Source organism: Adiantum capillus-veneris, chromosome 6 (genome assembly GCF_014529385.1).
Source record: "Adiantum capillus-veneris isolate H3 chromosome 6, ASM1452938v2, whole genome shotgun sequence".
Taxonomy (NCBI): Eukaryota; Viridiplantae; Streptophyta; class Polypodiopsida; order Polypodiales; family Pteridaceae; genus Adiantum; species Adiantum capillus-veneris.
In genome coordinates, this window is record NC_140936.1 from 87438142 (window position 1) to 87446843 (window position 8702).

The 8702-nt window shown below is 40.9% G+C and overlaps 2 pseudogenes; both read left to right on the forward strand.

Moving 5' to 3' along the window:
• Positions 1–1547: 1547 nt before the first annotated feature.
• On the forward strand, positions 1548–1997 carry LOC147455842 (chlorophyll a-b binding protein 4, chloroplastic pseudogene; annotated as a pseudogene).
• A 200-nt stretch (positions 1998–2197) lies between these two features.
• On the forward strand, positions 2198–3785 carry LOC147455843 (cysteine synthase-like; annotated as a pseudogene).
• The last annotated feature ends 4917 nt before the right edge of the window (positions 3786–8702 follow it).

Sequence of the window (8702 nt, forward strand, 5' to 3'; positions counted from 1 at the left end):
GTCATTGTAATCTATAATAAGTTTCCCATCTTTGCATGTGCGTGCATTGTTTAGTAGCTTTTCAAACTCTTTCTTCTCATCTAGATGCTTGTTCACACATAACATGTACTTACAATTGTACATTGATGTACATTAAAACCTCAAGAGGTAACCATGGGAACCACCCGCCCCATTAAAGGAAGAGAATACACCCAAGAGAATGCAACTCGTGAGCCTCGAACCCTCAACCTTGGGGTTACATCACAAAGGTTTCACCAAGTGAGGCCATTCTTTCAATGTAGAGGGCTAGAGACTGAGGGTTCCTTATATTGTCCCCTTTACCCTATGCCTTTAAGCGGCAAATATCCCGCACGCGGGCACTCTAGGTAGGTTAAAACAAAGAGCCTTAAACTTAAGGGATATTCATACCACACGCTTGCCCTCGCTTGAGTTGTGCAGTTGTTGCGACTTCCTTGTCCCAAATGTTCGGTCCCTGGCGAGTTCTAAGAGAGAAAGAAAGTCTTCTGCCATATCTCTACCACTACCCAAGATGCCATCTTCCTCATGCTAACAGCATCCCTTCCTCCTGAAGCTTCCCTCCTGTGCCTCGCCCTCTGTTACCATGGTATGTCTTTCTTCCTCTCTACACCCTTCAGATCCATAGCTACGTCTCTTGATGCTGATTTTGCTTTGTCTTTCCTTGCATTTTTTTCTGTTTTTCTAGGTGGAATCGTACCAGGGTCGCATTCACTGTTTGGAAGCAGGATACTATGCAGAGTGAGGGCATACCCGTGGAGGGCATCCACGACCCTTCTACATAAAAGGACTTCTACGTAAAAGGAGAACATCACCTCCAGCATAGTGCTCAAAAAAAACTTTTTCCCAAAAACTTGGCAAACCAACATATGTGAAACAACAAAGGTAAATTGACAAAATTTGAAGGTATTTACACCAAATTACATTAATTTTTTCAAAATATTGTAGGTTTTCTCACCTTCAAAAATAAAATATAGAGGTAAATTTCAAAATTTGTAGGTGCGATTACACTAAACCTAGGTGCCACACACACACACACACACACACACACACACACACACACACACACACACACACACACACACACACACACACACACACACACACACACACACACACACAGAGAGAGAGAGAGAGAGAGAGAGAGAGAGAGAGAGAGAGAGAGAGAGAGAGAGAAGTCACGATCAATCAAGTGCTTAGAAGGAAGCAGAGAGAACAAGAGGGGCCCCGAGAGTGGGAAGCTCATGTGTGCTTGCAGAAATGGCTGCCATGCAGGTGACATTGGGTGTTTCCTGCCCTTGTTTGTCTCTATGCAAGTCGTCTTTCTTGGGGAGAGCCTCTCGTCTTCCCCCGTCCGTGCCTTCAAGGTTGAGGCAAAGATAGGTGAATGGCTCCCCAGTATGGCATCCCCTGCTTACCTTGACGGAAACCTTGTTGGTGACAATGGCTTCGACCCCCTCGGCTTGGCTGAGGATCCTGCCAACCTTAAATGATATGTGCAAGCAGAGCTTCAAAATGGAAGGTGGATAGTTCTTGGAGTAGTGGGCATGTTGATCCCTGACCTCTTGAAAAAGATTGGTGTCATCAATGTTCCTGCATGGTATGATGCGGGCAAGGTCAAGTACTTCGCCCCCGCCTCCACTGCCTTTGTGATCAAGTTCATCTTGTTCCACTATGTGGAGGTGAGAAGATGGCAAGACATCAAGTACCCTGGCAGTGTGAATGCCAATCCGTTCAACACTAAGCTTACTTTGCTCCCTAGCGAGGTTGGATACCCTGGAGGCATATTCAACCCCTTCAACTTCCCTACTTCTCTAGAATACAAGAAGAAGGAGATTGCAAATGGCCCGCTTTCTATGTTGGCCTTCCTCAGCTTTGTGATCCAACACAACATTATAGGAAAGAGCCCTGTTGACAACCTGTTTACCCATCTGATTGACCCATGGCATAACACCATTATCCAAACCTTGCAAGGCTTGTAAATGTAGCTATGCATTGTCCTTTGATCAATGTGCTTCATGTAACTAATCTCTTGAAGTTGTAGATTATACTGTTTTGTTTTTGGGGAAAAAGAGAGAGAGAGAGAGAGAGAGAGAGAGAGAGAGAGAGAGAGAGAGAGAGAGAGAGAGATGGAATCCTTTCTGTATGTATAATTTGTGCTCGGTGCTGGCTTGTGTAGCTAATGGGATGGATTCCTCTGGTGGAGCTCAAGAATATAGCCAACAAAGAAGGATCCCTAGCTCAAATCGTCTGGAAGCTAGAGTGGCACCAACCCCTTAGTTCTGTCAAGGACCACATCGCACTTTTGTAAGAATACTTGTTCGTTCTTTTGTCCAACAGCATGGCATTTGTGGCATCTCAATCTGCTTTGGCAGCCATGCTTCTGAACCTCCTTGTGACTCTGACAGTATGATTGAAGATGCCAAAAGGCGTTGATTGATCAAACCTGGGCTTACTACTCTAATCGAGCCCACTAGCGAAAATACTGCCATCTCCTTGGCTTTTGTTGGTATCCATAAATGATACAAAGTTGTAGCAGTTATGCCCGCATCATATTCACTAGAGCGGTGCATGATTCTGCGTGCATTGGGAATAGAGATCTACCTTACAGGTCGCTCCTAATAATCGGCATTAAGCTGAACGTCTCTTTTGTCTCTGATGAGCGTATTAGGGTAGATGAATTAAAGGAACATTTACTTTTAGATCCTGTTGTAGGTATAGATGGACTCTTTGCTAAAGTAGAAGAGCTGGTTGCGACAAGACCTAACAGTTATATGCTGAATCAAGCAATGAACACCATGAATCCTGGTGCTCATTTCCAATCAACAGGTTGGTAGGCCTCAAAATTCCTATGTATTTATTGAGGACGTAAATATTGTATGTAGTCTTGCCGTTAATCTGTTGTACAATCGGGCAAATATATGTGTGTTTAAAAATTGTTAGTTTGATTAAGCAGGGCCAGAGATATGGAAGGATACCATTGGGAAGGTGGATATTTTCATGGTGGGAGAAGGTACGAGTGGAACCTTCTCTGGAGCAGGGCAATTACTCAAAGAACGGAACCCTGAGATCAAGGTGATGATAATTGAGCTGGTTGAGAGCCCCGTGATGTTTGATATGTATCTAGCCTCCCTATTGCGAAGAGTTTGTGGTTATCATTATTAGACTATGCTTTACAATTTCTGCTTAGGGAGTTGCAAGGGTCCACACAAGATTCAGGAAATCGGTCCTAGGTTTATTCCTGCCACGATGGATGTTAGCTTGGCCGATGAGATTGTCACAATCTCGACAGAAGAGTCCATGGCTTATGCATGTCAGCTTGCCAAAGAGGAAGGCCTACTTGCAGGCATTTCCTCTAGCGCTGCTGTTGTCACTGCATTGAAGGTAGTTCTACCCTTTGTATGCTTTTCAGTGGTGCTCGAGGATGCAATTTGGAATTGAAAATGTGGTCTAGTGCTCAAGGTCCCCACTTGTTTTCACATTTTTTCAGGTCTCGAAGAGACTGGAGAATGCAGGCAAGTTGATTGTGACTATTCTACCAAGTGATGCAGAGCGTTATATGACATCTAACCTGTTTGCTGCAATTCGAGAGGAGTGTGAGAATATGGAATTTTGAATTTCTCTTGTCTATGTTGGTTCCAAGTCAGCCGAATGTTTGTGAAATAGTCATGGAATTTACATCAGGCAAGCTTTCAGATCATATCAACGGGCAACAATGGCTATTGGAGATTGAATCAGGGATGCAAATTGGCATTATAGGTAGCAGATAATTAGTGAGGTAATTGTTCTCTCATTGAAAGAATTTTTCTCTCTCTCTCTCTCTCTCTCTCTCTCTCTCTCTCTCTCTCTCTCTAAGTTCCATAGTTGCATGAAATTGGGAACGGGAGGTGGGAATGGGAGCAAAAAATAGGGAGGAAATATCTATGCGAGTAGTTTGGTGTATATGCAAGTCGTCAAAGAAGAATGGGATCTACATTTTGGTGTATGTCATAGATACCCGCGAGCCTGGCATTGTAAATGTTTGCCTTTGTAAGTTCTGTCTAAAATGTTGCTATCAAAATGAAAGACGCCTGGTTACGTGTTTCTATTGGTGACATTAGTGCTACTTGTATTTGACAGTCCCCTTTCTCTGATGATGGCTCTAATGATGAGGAGGAAAATTATGAGCCTCAGAGAGCTTCGGACAATCTTCTACCCAATCATTGGTTTGGCGATTCATTGGTTAGTGGTTTTTTATATGAAGTCACTTTTGTTGCTCTTTTCTTGCTATTGGTCTCTAGACTCTGGTTCTTTTGTTAAACAAAAGTTATTTAGATCGTTTATTCAATTTTCTCTTCAAGAGTTTTGGCTTTGGTCCTTTGAATTTTAATTACCTAGCTTGATTGCAAGCTTGCCTTAAAGTGAACCGGAAATGCTTTTAGCAAAAGCTTCAAATTTTAACCTAAAAACCATGAGACTTTTAAGTTTGCCTTTATTTTATAGTTCTAGTACTGTATTACACATTGTTTGCAAAAGTTAGAATGAATAGAAACATTTGAGTTTGGTACATGGTATGTGTGTGTGAGTGTGTGTGTGTGTGTGTGAGAGATATATATATTTATTTATTTATTATTATTATTATTATTATTATTATTTTAATAAGAAAGAGATACATTTAGAGAAAAAAATAAGTTAATACCTTTTGTATGTGTTTTGATTTAATAAGTGAAGTTTTCTATGGTTGTTTATGAGCATACCATCATTTGTTATTTAGAGAACAATCCGTTTCATATGTGTGCCTTAAATCCCATGTGGGAAGCCTATTGAGTAGGTGGCTAGTATCATTTGTTTTGAGACTGAGATTTGTATCAGTTTACAGGGGAAATGATGTCCATATTTTGACAAATTACATTGAATCGATTGGTTTATTTTAATCTAGTATTCATTACATTTGTTGCTTTTCCTGGTTTGTTCTCTTAACATCTATTGCAAATGAAAACACACTTAAATTTACACTTCTGTTCATTTGCAGTTCAACATGTATTTTTGCAAAAAGCATGTGCTTCTAAAATTGTTATGTTACTAATATACATAAAATAGTGGGTCATTACATTGCGTACAAAATCCGTATGAGGGGGGATGGTTCATTGCGAGAACGTCCATATCTTGTCCGTATGTAGGGGGGTACTTTAGCATGTAAGATACCGTACATAGGGGGGTTTCTCTAATTTTGATGCACACAGGTGATATCCCCTCATTACTAATAGTGAATCCCCCGGGGATCGAGCAAATGATTGATCATGAGTCTGGGCCAATATGGTAACTCGTACCATAGAGAGAGTCTCTTCATCCCTGGGACAAGCCGTCATTACACGTCTCCTTCAGCTCTAACCATGCTTGTGCAGACATCCTCGATGGCTCTCTGTCCAAAAAACCGTCGCGTAACTCATGATTCTTTGGAAGATGCACTTGATGACCTTTATAGATTTGCTTCTTCAGTGAGGGCGCCCGACGTGCATTAAGTCTAGGTCCACATGTGACACATGCTCTATATCCGCTTGTTTGAAGCCACACATGACAATAGATAAGCTTGAGAAAACCAAGATTTATAGTGTTTGAGTTTGAGTATAAATCACATGAGCATTCTGTTAATCTGGGATAGTCATGCATGGTCCACATTAGAATGCCTTTGATCAAAGCATTCCGTTGACCTATGTGTCGGCTCATATCCACCACTTCTATGACAATCCATAATTGTTGTAGATCTTCCAATAGTGGACAAAGATACACATCCATATTCTTCACTTTATACCGCCCCGACACAATCAAGCTTAGAAATAGGTGCCCCTTCTTGGTAGTCAACCACAGGAGAATGTTGTAGTTGACGATGACAATCGGCCATACACTGTAATATGTTGACCTTCGACCAAATGGATTTACACCATCTATAACCAACCCTAGGCGCAAATTTTGAGCTTCCCTAGCAAAATCCGTCCATGTGTCGTCTATAGGTTTCTAGGCTGCACAATCTGCAGGAATCCGTAGCACACCATCTGAAGATCGATTCTCCTTGTGCCATGATGCTAGGGTGGCCATGGACTTACATTTAAAGAAATGCTTGATACGAGGAAGCAAAGGAAAGTGTCGCAAAACCTTCTTTGTAATTTTTTGTCCGTAGAGATCTATTCGAAATCACATTTCAGACACTTCTCCATGTCTATGTATTCCCCTCTAAAAAGAATGTAGTCGTTAGGACAAGCATGAATCGAATTGTAATCCATTCCCAAGTTTCGCAAGATCTTTCTTGCTTCCTCTCTAGAATCTGGCATCATATTATCAGCTAGCAGTATGTGCTCTTTGAGCAATCTACACAACAAAAAAAATGCGGTACACTTGGGTAAGTAATCTATTAGATCATTATACATCTAGAGTTTTTTATTGAAGTAAACACATTGTAATAGATCACCTGAAAAACACTGTGACGCTAGTGTCACTCCATCGAAACTTTGCCTGCATGTTGAGAAGAACCATGAGTGCCTTCAATCTAGACACACGTGCTCCATCATACAATGGCGTATCGGCTTCACTTTTCATCAATCCTGGGCTCAAACATAGCCTAGTTGGGAATGTGGTCTGCATGATCATCCTCCGACGTGTCAGAGGCTACATCTTGTGGCCTCACATATGCTGCTTGACCAAAGCGCCTGCAAATACGTCTATTGGGTTGCAAGATTTTTGCCTGTTGGCCAACGTCAGAGTCCGACAAGTTATAGTTGGCAACAATTTGATCTCTAATAGATGGATCAAACTCGGCAAATTCGCAAACGTGATGCAAAGAAACACGTCTTGAATCCATTGCACAACATGTTTGCATTGATTACAAGGACATAAGATCCTTGTTGAGAGATAGGTGTTTCGGTTGGACTGCCCCACATCGTCATCACTACTTATAATGAATGTAAAAACCTTATAACCTGGACATAAATTTAATTTTCTATTGGCATCCTCTGTCTTCTCTCTCTCTCTCTCTCTCTCTCTCTCTCTCTCTGATCACACTGTAAACTACCTCACATTCTCTAATCATGATTAATCCCCACACACCTCAGTCTAGAGGTGCACGGAGATCAGAACCATCGGTTTATAAACTCGTCCAGGTCATCAAAAATCTACACACCCACGACTACATGGCAATGCATGTAGTGGACAAAACCCCTTTGTCTCTTCTTTAGTTGTAGCAATTCACAGCATCGACTTAACATCTCTTCACAGCAGATCCTTGTTCAAGGGATTACTGTGCACATTATATGTTGGCCTCCAATCTGAGTATCATATGGTTGAAAGATTTCCAATTTAAGGTCGCATCCATAGAGAGGAAGAGAGGAATCATCGTTGACCTAACTCCAATTTTTTTTCGTAATTCCGAATGTAAACTTTAAAATAAAAACTAAATCCAAAATCTAATCTTAAATCTAACCTTAATTGAATATATGGTGATTCTGAGCTAATTGAACATGGTTAGTGGGTGAGTTAATAGGTGCCAGATTCTGATGGGACAAATCATTGTGTTGTCTACCTAGTGTTTGCCCCTTGGGCAAAGCCTTGAGCTTAGATGGGACTCCACCTTCATTGACATGCCCTAAAATCTAACTTAAATCTAAACCTAAATCTAATGTAGCTAATTTTAAATCTTGTCCTAATCTTAAATCTAACATAAATCTAAATCTAATATAATCTTAAACTCAACATAAACCTAAATCTAATCTAACATTAAATCTAACCTAAACCTAAATGTAATCTAACTTAAATGTAATGTAGCCTGATCTTAAGTTTAACCTAGTTTAAATCTTAACCTAATCTTAAGTCTAACCTAATTTTAAATTTAACATAAATTTTAAATATAAGTTAAATGTAATCTAATCTAATCTTACATCTTAATCTAACATAATCTTAGATGTAATTTTAAATCTAACCTAATCCTAAATCTTACTATAGCATTTCATTATTTCATATTTTCTCTACTTTTTTAAATCCATCTCTCTCTCTCTCTCTCTCTCTCTCTCTCTCTCTTTGTTTTCTATCCTTACCTCTCTCTTTTTGTCTTCTCCCCCTCTCTCTCTCTCTCTTTGTTTTCTCTCTCTCTCTCTCTCTCTCTCTCTCTCTCTCTCTCTATGTGTGTGTATGCATTCTTTTTTATGCATGTGTGTGTAATTTTTTGTACATTCAATGTATGTGTCTGTGTTTTGTTTATGCATGTGTGTACATTCTCTCTCTCTCTCTCTCTCTCTCTCTCTCTCTCTCTCTCTCTCAAAGACACAATGTGTGTGTGTGTGTGTGTGTGTGTGTGTGAGAGAGAGAGAGAGAGAGAGAGAGAGAGAGAGAGAGAGAGAGAAAGAGGGGAAGGGAACATGAGAGGGAGGAGAAGGAAGGAGCATACATGGCTCTCCTTGTTCTCTTGGTGTGTGTGTGGGTGGGGTGGGGGGGGGAGGGGGGGGGGGGGAGAGAGAGAGAGAGAGAGAGAGAGAGGGAGGGAGAGGGAGAGGTGCAGGTTTACCTCTTTCGCAAGAGCGTCAAAACTCAGATCTGAGTTTTTGGCGCTCTCGGTTTATTTTTTACCCCTGTTGTTGGCGTCGCTATGCAACAAAGAAAATAGCGACGCCGTGGATTTTAACTTTTGAGCGTTGCATTGCTAGCGTCGCTAATATGAAGAA